Source organism: Rhamphochromis longiceps, linkage group LG8 (genome assembly GCF_057381845.1).
Source record: "Rhamphochromis longiceps isolate RC_006_pf linkage group LG8, R_longiceps_female_GT1.1, whole genome shotgun sequence".
NCBI lineage: Eukaryota > Metazoa > Chordata > Actinopteri > Cichliformes > Cichlidae > Rhamphochromis > Rhamphochromis longiceps.
The window spans coordinates 4,771,437-4,783,261 of record NC_140564.1 but is presented as its reverse complement, the minus strand read 5'-3'; the positions used below and the strand labels follow the sequence as shown (position 1 = coordinate 4,783,261).

Below are 11,825 nucleotides of genomic sequence, written 5' to 3'. Positions count from 1 at the left end.
ACACCTTGGCTCGTTTAAAAGTAATGGTGCATGTACTTGTAACCTCTTTCCAGATTCCCTGGTTTACAACATGAGTCCATGTACCTGGTTTCAAAATTGTGTATTCCCTTTTCTTGAAAGTATTCTTTTTGTATGTGACTTTATGTGGAATCATATGTATCCACTGTTCAAATGGGAGCTCCACATTGAAAGTCTTGCAGTCTTTGTTTTGAAAAGGAGAGCTGCTTTGTTCAAAATCATTATCATTGTCACTACTGTCTGTGTCAGTCAGTCTCTCTTCATCACTGTAATCCAGAGCAGCCCATACATTGTGTCTGTTTAATTTAACAAAAGTGTAAAGAGCTTTTGGTGTCATCTTTTCACCAAGTTGTTTGCATAGATTTTGCCATATGTCATCACTTGGAGTTGAAACTTTTCCATTTTTTATGACTGCTTCTTTAGAAGCACGAAGGACTTCAAATACTGCAATTTTGTCCACCACTGATTTCTTTGGCATCTGTCAAGCAAAAATTAAAAATGTGATATATTACTGCTATAATTTGATTATAACTTTAATTCTACATCTTTAAGTGGACATAAAATTACTTACTTTTATACACTGTTTTGACATAGTGAATTGAAGTGTTGATGATTGCTGTTGGTCATGGAATCTAGCTTAAAAATGCAAATAAGATAGCTAGCACATGTTTTCTTCAACTCTTGTTTTTTTTCTCTCAGAAGAAGAATGTGTATGATAGCACCCCCTGGTGATCACAAACCAAACACAGGTCGCTATGTTTGGTTTTTTTGGCAGAGTTGTACCAGTTTATCCTTAACAAGATCTAGTTCAAAATTCATTTGATCGGTATAAAAATGAATGTAGTCAATGTTCATAGCTCATCATCAAAATACTTGTAGATAAATCCGTGCACTGTTGAGATAAATCTGTGTCTGTGTCAATCCCACACATGTTTAATAGCCCACTCATTTAATAGCCTTTTGTGACCATGGCTACAGAAGTTTGACTCTTGCAAAAAATATAAATCGGCCCTTTCAGGTAACATTGACAGTTACCTAAGATTTACAGTTCTTCAGGCTGTTTGGAGCCTTTGAGTTCAGATTTGCTGAATCACTGAAGTGCACTCCTGTCCTGTGTATGTTAATTTTATACAACTTGCTCATGACAGCCCACATACAAATGACAGCACTTTTGTTAATATTACCATTTGACTTAAAAGCTACAGTTCACATATTATTAGGTTAATGTTTTAACAACCATTAGCATTTTAGCATAAACCCTGCTGGTAGCACACTAGATGGAGTAAGGTAATGTTAAGAAACATGGTAGTCAGTGATCCACAACCAGCTTATTGGCTCAAAACACCTTATCTAATTATAAACTGATACGCACCTACTGGCATGCCCCTTTAAATTTCTTCATAAATGTTATTTAATGTTATTATTACGGCAGCACGGTGGTTAGCACTGTTGCTGCACAGCAAGAAGGTCCTGAGTTCAATTCCACCATCACGCCAGGGTCTTTCTGTGTGGAGTTTGCAGGTTCTCCCCGTGTTTGCGTGGGTTCTCTCCAAAGACATGCAGCTTGTGGTGATAGGTTAATTGGTTAATCCGAATTGCCCATAGGTGTGAATGTGAGTGCGAATGGTTGTCTGTCCCTGTGTGTTGGCCCTGTGACAGACTGGCAACCTGTCCAGGATGTACCCCGCCTCTTTATCTTTAAAATAATAGCGCCACAAACAAAATTTTTTGCAGCACAAACCAGCACAAACATAGCACAAACCTGTGACATCAACTTTTGTTTGATTTGGGTGATGTGGGGGGCTGGTTGACCTTTTGACGTTTGCATTTTCATTAATATCTTTAAAACAGAGGCAGCACAAACGACAATTTTAGCAGCACAAACCAGCACAAACGTAGCACAAACTTTTGACGCCAGTTTTTTTTTGATTCCATTAATGTGGGGGGCTGGTTGACCTCTGATGACCGCTAGAAATTTTTCTTGAATATCTTTAAAATGAAAACGGCAAAAAATAAACTTTTGCAGCATGCACAAACGTAGCACAAACGTTTGATACCACTTTTGTTGGATTTGAAGAAGGTGGGGGGGCCAACTTCACTCACATGCCGATCATGCAATAACCCAGCCCTCTGTGGTAGATCTCACTGACAATGAACATAATCGGGCCGCTGATGATCTGTTGGTGGAAAACATAAATTAAGAACCATCAAACCACTTTGTAAATAATGATGGAGCTTCCATAAGTGGATATTTGGAACTGAATGACACATTACCATGGGATGGTCTGCCAAATGTAGGTGAAAGTGAAGATTCTGTTGCAGTTGTTATTATTAGTGGGGATAACAGGGTGGATATTAGTGTGGTTGAACTAAACCCTGAAACACTGTTTACAGAAAAAGAGTCTGATCCACCTCATCACACATTGTCTCTCTCACCGGGGCTGACAGGAGAGGCCAATATTCCTGACCAAGCACCCCCTGAACCACGATCTTGTCCCGTAATACTGACTGTTAGAAGAGGTCATTGTCTTACTGATTTGATCAGTGCCATTCATCCGGCATGACTTTCAGTGTGAAGAATGGCAGGCTATAGCTAGAATGTTTGTTGTAGGGTGGAAACAAGCTGGTTACTTCCCAGTGAAGCTTGCAATACCCTTTCTGGAGGAGATACAGCTCGACAACCAGTAGTTTAAAAGATTCCTTTCTTTTGTATGTCTCACAAGAAGAGCGATCTGTTCTCCTGAAGGCTTTGGATGACTTCAATTCAGTGGATACAGATGAATTGCTGGAAGTACTTGATGCACATGAGTGCAAGCAGGTCCCTACCAAGGACACACTGCTCCCTGTTTTGGCACAGATAGGACAAAAAGTACTTATTGAGGCCCCAATGTTTGTAATCAAGTGCTGGCGTCCCATTGTGGGTTCTGTAGCTGGTTTACTCCCACCAGAAGGACTGCATCATTTCATTGAAGAAAAAAAACCAACTGTAAAAACAGTGAAGGAGCTTCTAGACTTTCCAGAGGAGATGACAGCTGCCCAGTCAACAGTTTCTCGTTACCTGAAAAGGTACATTGGAGAAATTGATTTCAATTATCTTCAGCTTTTCCTGCAGTTCTGTACAGGATCCAATCTGTTGGATAAAGCCATACTAATTGAGTTAATAGAAACTACAGATTTCCTCCACAGACCACAATCCCACACATGTGGATGTGTACTAAAGCTGCCACTTGGTTATCACAGCTATCCAGACTTTTGCAGTGAATTTTACAGCATTCTCGCAAGCTCTATGTGGGTGATGGATGTGGTGTAGGTCAGTGTTTTCCAACCTTGGTCCTCAAGGCACTCTGCCCTACACGTTTTAGGTTTTCCACCCTAACAGTTCATAAAAACACGGGTGTAGTTAACAGTAACATGAAGGAATGAATGTGAATATTCAATAGACTGGGTGGTTAAGTTCTCTTAACAGTGCAGCCTTTTTTTTCCCCATCTGGTCAGTAAGTGCTTCCTTAGTCTCCCCCCCCCAATTAAAATAGTAAGCTAAAGGGAATGTTCAGGTTTTTTGAAGTGGAGTTACCTGTAGTAGACAGCACTTAGCACTCTGACTTTGCAGAAGCAGCAGTGAGTGTTGGGGACAATATAAGGCAACAAATTGCTTGGGGAATGAGACCACAAAATAACACCAGTTGAAAATACATATACATATTTAAATAATATTTTCAGTGCTTCACCTGGTGGGAATCCTAAACATAGAAGTGCATCTGTTCCTGCTGCACACATTGTTACTGTGTTTCTGGTTAGTGCCAAAATAAATTACTAATTTTAACATTCTAATTCTAAAGCAATCTAGGATTGCTTTAATCTATTCCACAATAACAAAACTATATGCATCCCTGTCTGCAATTATTCGGGCTTGCAGTATAAAGAAAAAAAAGTCTACTGTTATAAAAACTGGTTAAAATATAAATAGTTGATAAAAGGTTTAAAAATCATATGCTTTGGTACAAATGTATTTCATTTACAGTTAAGAGTCCAATAATTAAAAGGGTTTCATGATTTAGAGTTATTTTCTGTGCACAATAAATATGTTGGGGTGTAACCTAAGCTTATTTACCCATCTAATGTCAGTTATCTCAATATTGTATTGTCATTGGTTGTTGTGCTGACGAGCCAGTCAATGTCATTCTTTTCTGCTATGGGGGCGGGACGAGTGGTAAGTTTGTGTGAATCTGTGGGAGCGGACACAGAAGCTAAGTCCGAAGAGAGAGATGTCGTAAGGCAAACGTGGTGTGGATTTTGCATCTAAGTGTATCATTGAGGTCGACTACCCGTGGTCCTGATATTAGTGATGGGCAGATGAAGCCCCATGAAGCACTGAAGCTTTTCATCCAATTGGTTCACCCCAACGCGAAGCTTCATGAAGCTTCATTTGCTCTAGCAGGACACCTACTGGACGTAAAAATAATAGCTGGCATGAATTTGAAGAGTGTGGCATTTTGCACACAGCCTGTAAATGTCAACAACAAAAGGAGTGTGTAAAACATGTATATTGTAGTGATGGCAGTATACTGTGTATATTTATAGTGGCAGTATGGAAAATGATTATTTGGAAATGCTTGAAATGGAAATGATCATTTACTGTGAGGTGAGGTGTGGTTGGGGTGTGGACAGTAGTTGTGCTTTTGTAACGTTGAGGTATGGACAGCTACACACTGAGGCTTTGAGCCTCAGTCCTGCCTGTTCACATTTTATTCTGTAAAAACTAAATTTTCACTGCTTTTACGACCTTTTTAGTGGGGAGAACATAGCTGGGATTTAATGATTTAACAAATCTTTTGAATCCTTTGTCCTCCACAATGCTAAATGGCTGGGAGTCCTCAATCACCATGCTGACCAGGTCTTCATCTATTTGAGATTGTTCTCTGAGGAAAGACAATAAAGACAAAGCACAAATATAAATATCACACACGTAACTTATAACAGTTGTATAATATTGTTATATTATTTAGTAACATTACTGCATGCTATATTATCATTGCATTTGATGGCTCACCTGGTCTTGCTCCACAATCGGTGTTCCTCTTATTCTCATGCAAAGCTCTGTAGTGCCTAAGCATGGATGAGGTGTTGTTGTTATATCCCAGCTCCCTGGCACATAGCAAACACTTCACCTTGTACAAAAGTCAAGACAGCTCAACATAAATTGTATTGCACCATCAGTATCATGACAATACGTCTTCTGTAGAAATTTACATACCTTGTTGGGAGGAATAAAATCAAAATGTTCCCACACAGGGGAGGACATCCTCCTCTTCTTAGCTGGCTCCATTCTCTCCTGACTTTCTCTCCTCACTCTCATAAACCTCCAAACTGTCTCCAAACTCTCTCTAACCGCAACTCTCCATCAAACACCCACATTTTGAATGAAGTCTGAGGGGTTTATATCGCTGTCATATCTCGCGGCAAAGTTCGAACCACTTCATGAACCAGTCACGTGGTACAGCCGGGCAGCGAGGCTTCGGACGTCATCATTTTCAGCTCCTCCCATAAATGAAGCAAGCCTCGATACGCGCTTCGCGGAAACGCCCCCTCCATTACTCGACACACGCTCCGAAGCCTCGATACAGAACGTCCCATCACTACCTGATATTACTTATTTGTGATCTGCAAGAGGTAAATGAGACTGTGTGCCTTGACATTTGTACTGTAACTATTCGTTATAGTGGTAAAATGGCGTGATATGTGATGCTAACTAGCGGCTTGCTAATTAGCGCAGCTTACCGCATTATGTGGTGTGATGCCATGCTGTATGTTTAGCTCTGTGATTTTCAGTCAAAGCATGCTAATGCTAAATCGTTATGTGATAGCATTTGGTATTGTAGCTCAAGTGTTTTAATATGTTTAGAAGCCGATGGACGCTCTGAAAGGAGAGGGAGAGAGAGGTTTCTGCCCGGATGGACCCTGCTGTTTTCTTACCCCTGACTGTCTACACTACTGGTGAACTAACTGCCCGTTTCTGATTGCCCCACTAACAAACTCATTGTAGTGTTGATGCATGTGTGTTCTAAGGTGCAACTAGAAAAATTTGCATTTCCTGCGAAAATGCTGTGTGGATGCCTTTACGGTGAGGATGTCTGCTGAAAAAAGCTGAAAAAGTTGAAAAAAAAAAAAAAAAAACAAAAAAAATATTGCCCGAGTGGGATTCGAACCTGGCCCTTCTGGTACTCAAGGGAGGTTCTCATCTCACTGCGCCACAGTCATTCTCTCAAAGAAGAGGTGGAGAGACTGACAATTGTGCTGAAATGAGCAGAAGAGGCTTAGAATTGTGCTGATAAGAGGTGGAAAGGCTGAAAATGTTTCAGAAGAGGTGAATAAGCAGAATTTGGGCAGAAAAGAGGTGAAAACTCTGAATATTTTGCTGAAAAGAGTTCAATCAGTAAAATTTCTTCTGAAAAGAGTTCAATCAGCAGAATTTTGCTGAAAAATGTTTTTTTCTGAAAACAGCAGAAAAAACTGAAAATTTTGCTGAAAAGAGTTGAATGAGCAGAATTCTGCTGAAAAGAGTTCAATGAGCAGAATTCTGCTTTGAATCATCTTTAGATTCATCTTGTGTGGGTCTGCTATCATGTGTCCCATCCTCTTCAGATGCTGCCACCATCTGTTTTCAGAGAAGACAACAATATGTTTGGTCATTTTTGATGGATTGATTGTGGAAGCACTGAAACTGAGGATGAATTTCACATCTCTTTGTGGCACAGGACACCCAGTTTTGTTTTTCATGGCTACCTTAGGAATCCTTTTACGTTCTTGTTCTTCCTCCTCTTCTGAATAGCCTTCAGATTCATCCTGTGTGGGTTTCCAGTCATCTGTCCCATCATCTTCAGATGAGCTCACAGACTGTTATTAGAACAGAAAAATATATATTTTACTCATTTTTCATGGATGTGTGGAAACAAAACACTTACATCTTTAACTGCAGGAGAAGAAACTCTGCTGGATTTTTCCTGCCCACCTTAGGAACCCATTCCCTCGCTTCATCCTCCTCCTCCTCTTCTGGATTGTCTTCTTGTGTGAGTTTCCCCACATCTGTCCTATCATTTTTGTAAAAGACCACCATCTGATTTTAGAAAAGTAAAAGTAAAAAGGTAAAAGATTAGTAATCAGTGAAAACACTAAAAACAAGCACAAGAACATACATTACATACTTTTCTCTTGCGCAACTGGTATGTCACTTTTTGTAGATGCTCCACCCCCTTTTTCAAATCCTGTTTAGTTTCTCTTATTGTGGCTCCGGCACTACAGGCAACCTCACCCTGACCTGGGCTCACCATCTGTTTATGGTACAAATTAAATATGTTTTGTTCATGATGGAGTAAATGATTATATATGAAAGAAGTGCAACCAATCAAAACTCTTACCAAGGGAATCAGGGCACACATACCTTGTTACTGCTACACTGGAAGAGCGTTCTGTCTAAAAGCTCCTCTGTTCCTGATGACTGCTGCTCTTCCTTGTCAGATCCTTCACTGTCCTCGTCCTGCACAGATCCTCTGTCCTCTCTCCTTTTCCTTTTATTTGCTGCATATGTTGCAATTGCATTGGTGGTCAGTGCTCGGCTCTGGAGTGTGTCCTCTGCAGGGTCCTCAGCTGTGCAAAGCAATATTACTAAATATGAATAAATGTAAGTGTATAGATAAATATATGACTTCACTTTAGCTTATTTAAATAACCTTGATAAAATCTTTTGGCTGTGATGGCATCATGGCACATAAATGTTGCCACTCTGTCGTAAGATTTACGTCCCAACTGTCGCTTGGCCTGAAAGAATAATGTTTTAAAAAGAAACCACATGAATAAAACCCATGACACTTTAACCTACTTCATTGTGTGTCAAAAAATAAAAATGAAAAGTTTTCTCACATACAGCGGGGAAAATAAGTATTTGACACATCAGCATTTTTATCAGTAAGGGGATTTCCAAGTGGACTATTGACACAACATTTCCACCAGATGTTGCCATCAAGCCAAATATTGAAGTCATACAATCAAATCAGAACATATAAGTATACAAGTTAAACCATAATAAATAAAGTGAAATGACACAGGGAATAAGTATTGAACACACTTTATTCAATACTTTGTAGAAAAGCCTTTGTTGGTGATTACAGCTTCTAGACGCCTCTTGTATGGATAGACCAGTCGTCTGCATTGCTCAGGAGTGATTCTGGCCCATTCTTCCACACAAACGGTCTTTAAATCTTGAAGGTTCCTTGGGCCTCTTTTATGAACTTTAATCTTCAGTTCTCTCCATAGATTTTCTATGGGATTTAGGTCAGGTGATTGACTGGGCCATTCAAGCAACTTGATTTTCTTTCTTTGAAACCACTTCATTGTTTCCTTGGCCTTGTGTTTGGGATCATTGTCTTGCTGAAATGTCCACCCTCTTTTCATTTTTAGCTTCCTGGTAGATGGCAGCAGATTTTTATCCAGAATGTCCCGGTACATCTCTCCATTCATCCTGCCTTCAATAATATGAAGTCTGCCAGTACCCCTTGCTGAAAAGCAGCCCCAAACCATGATGCTTCCACCCCCAAACTTGACTGTTGGTATGGTGTTCTTGGGGTGGTGAGCAGTGCCATTTCTTCTCCAAACATGGTGTGTAGAATGACTGCCAAAAAGTTCAATTTTGCTTTCATCTGACCATACTATAGTCGTCCAATAATCCACAGGCTTCTCCAAATGCTGTTGCGCAAATTTTAACCGAGCCTTGACATGCTTTTTGTTCAGCAATGGAGTCTTGCGTGGTGAGCGTGCATGGATGCCATGGCGGTTCAGTGCATTGCTTATAGTTTTCTTTGAAACAACAGTACCTGCTGATGCAAGGTCTTCCTGAAGTTCTGTCCGAGTGGTTCTTGGCTCTTGGAGAACCCTCCTGATTATTCTTTGGACTCCTCGGACAGGGATCTTGCGTGGAGCACCTGATCGTGGCAGGTTTATGGTGAACTGATGCACTTTCCATTTCCGGATAATGGCCCCCACAGTGCTCACAGGAACATTCAGCATTCTGGAAATGCACCTATAACCATTCCCATCAAAATGCTTTTCAACGATAAGATTACGAAGATCTTGAGAGAGTTCTTTGCTTTTACCCATCATGAAGTCTTTCCTGTGTGCCTTCTGGGTAATGAGGAGCCTTTATAGGCCATCAATTAGGACTAAAGCAGCTGATATCAATTAGTACTGATAGGGGACAGGATTTCTCTATCAATACTGACAGATTTCAGGTGATCTCCTGGCTTTCTATGTCATTTTGCCCCTTGTTATCTCCATGTATTCAATACTTATTCCCTGTGTCATTTCACTTTATTTATTGTGGTTTAACTTGTATACTTATATGTTCTGATTTGTTTGTATGACGTCAATATTTGGCTTGATGGCAACATCTGGTGGAAATGTTGTGTCAATGGTCCACTTGGAAATCCCCTTACTGATAAAAATGCTGATGTGTCAAATACTTATTTTCCCCGCTGTAAGTGCTACAGGAGGAACGTAGCATGTTGAAGGTGGGGGCAATCCCCAGATTCATCATCTCCCAGGCTGCCTTGAAAAATACCGGTAGTCTATGAAGAACACCTCCACTAGAACTGTGGAAAAAAGTCGGTGCCTCCGAACCGCCTTCAACATACTCTCTGATATGATTGTAACGCTGCAACCAGGTATACTCATTCTTGTACAGGGGGACAGCTGCTTGCCCATGATATCTTTGAGTTTTGTGCTGTTTAACCTAATACATGAAAAGACATGTTTATTCAGCTGAATAAAAAAATGTCTATGTATACTTAGATTTATATCGTTTTAGTACATACACGGATGATGCGGGCACCCTGCTTAGCTTTTTCTGCCATTTCAACCTCCTCAGTAGTCATGTTGATGATCACTCCCTTTCGGTGACCAGTTATGGCAATAATATATCCGCCCAACAGTCCAAAAAACAATTTCAATATTGTTCTGCTCTGGGGTTGCTTCTCGAGGTCATCTGTAAAAACACAAAGAGAACACTACATGTATTAATATGCTATGCTAACACATACACTGCATTTACATGTCCAGTCCCTTGTGCAGATTATAGAGGGATTTTACAAGCACCATGTCTCAAGGACCATGCAAGCACCACAAAGTATCAAACAAATTTTCCAGACCAACCATACAAAAAACCCAGTTTCCAATTACAAAACCCTGTAATGTGTCTTAAGATAGAAGATAGAAAGAGATAAAAGTCTCACGCCCCGTGCCGCCTCTACATATAGATAACAAATGCAAATGTGTTTGAGTAGTAGAAATGGCTGTTATAATGGCTGAGTGTGTGTGTGTGTGTGTGTGTGTGTGTGTGTGCGCGCGCGCGCGCGTCTGTGCGTCCAAAATATAACTCTAAATATTGAATGTAAATCTGTTCCAGATACCATAACTTGTAACTTGTTTTACTGAGGGTTAGTTATGCTCAGTTTCTGGCATGTTGAAAATAAATGAAACAAAGGAAAGAAAATGTGTAAGTTAACCAGTGTAATGAATCTGAGAATACAGGGAGTGCAGAATTATTAGGCAAGTTGTATTTTTGAGGAATAATTTTATTATTGAACAACAAACATGTTCTCAATGAACCCAAAAAATTCATTAATATCAAAGCTGAATGTTTTTGGAAGTAGTTTTTAGTTTGTTTTTAGTTTTAGCTATTTTAGGGGGATATCTGTGTGTGCAGGTGACTATTACTGTGCATAATTATTAGGCAACTTAACAAAAAACAAATATATACCCATTTCAATTATTTATTTTTACCAGTGACACCAATATAACATCTCCACATTCACAAATATACATTTCTGACATTCAAAAACAAAACAAAAACAAATCAGCGACCAATATAGCCACCTTTCTTTGCAAGGACACTCAAAAACCTGCCATCCATGGATTCTGTCAGTGTTTTGATCTGTTCACCATCAACATTGCGTGCAGCAGCAACCACAGCCTCCCAGACACTGTTCAGAGAGGTGTACTGTTTTCCCTCCTTGTAAATCTCACATTTGATGATGGACCACAGGTTCTCAATGGGGTTCAGATCAGGTGAACAAGGTGGCCATGTCATTAGTTTTTCTTCTTTTATACCCTTTCTTGCCAGCCACGCTGTGGAGTACTTGGACGCGTGTGATGGAGCATTGTCCTGCATGAAAATCATGTTTTTCTTGAAGGATGCAGACTTCTTCCTGTACCACTGCTTGAAGAAGGTGTCTTCCAGAAACTGGCAGTAGGACTGGGAGTTGAGCTTGACTCCATCCTCAACCCGAAAAGGCCCCTCAAGCTCATCTTTGATGATACCAGCCCAAACCAGTACTCCACCTCCACCTTGCTGGCGTCTGAGTCGGACTGGAGCTCTCTGCCCTTTACCAATCTAGCCACGGGCCCATCCATCTGGCCCATCAAGACTCACTTTCATTTCATCAGTCCATAAAACCTTAGAAAAACCAGTCTTGAGATATTTCTTGGCCCAGCCTTGACGTTTCAGCTTGTGTGTCTTGTTCAGTGGTGGTCGTCTTTCAGCCTTTCTTACCTTGGCCATGTCTCTGAGTACTGCACACCTTGCGCTTTTGGGCACTCCAGTGATGTTGCAGCTCTGAAATATGGCCAAACTGGTGGCAAGTGGCATCTTGGCAGCTGCACGCTTGACTTTTCTCAGTTCATGGGCAGTTATTTTGTGCCTTGGTTTTTCCACACGCTTCTTGCAACCCTGTTGACTATTTTGAATGAAACGCTTGATT

General features: G+C 40.4%; 1 long non-coding RNA gene across 1 annotated transcript; it reads right to left on the bottom strand.

Moving 5' to 3' along the window:
- Nucleotides 1–4,365: 4,365 nt before the first annotated feature.
- Nucleotides 4,366–5,658, bottom strand: LOC146662945 (uncharacterized). Its single transcript, XR_014912967.1, has 3 exons — nt 5,273–5,658; nt 5,069–5,186; nt 4,366–4,937 (listed from the first exon to the last, which is right to left on the bottom strand). It is a non-coding gene; the product is annotated as an uncharacterized LOC146662945 (long non-coding RNA).
- Between the last annotated feature and the right edge of the window lie 6,167 nt (nt 5,659–11,825).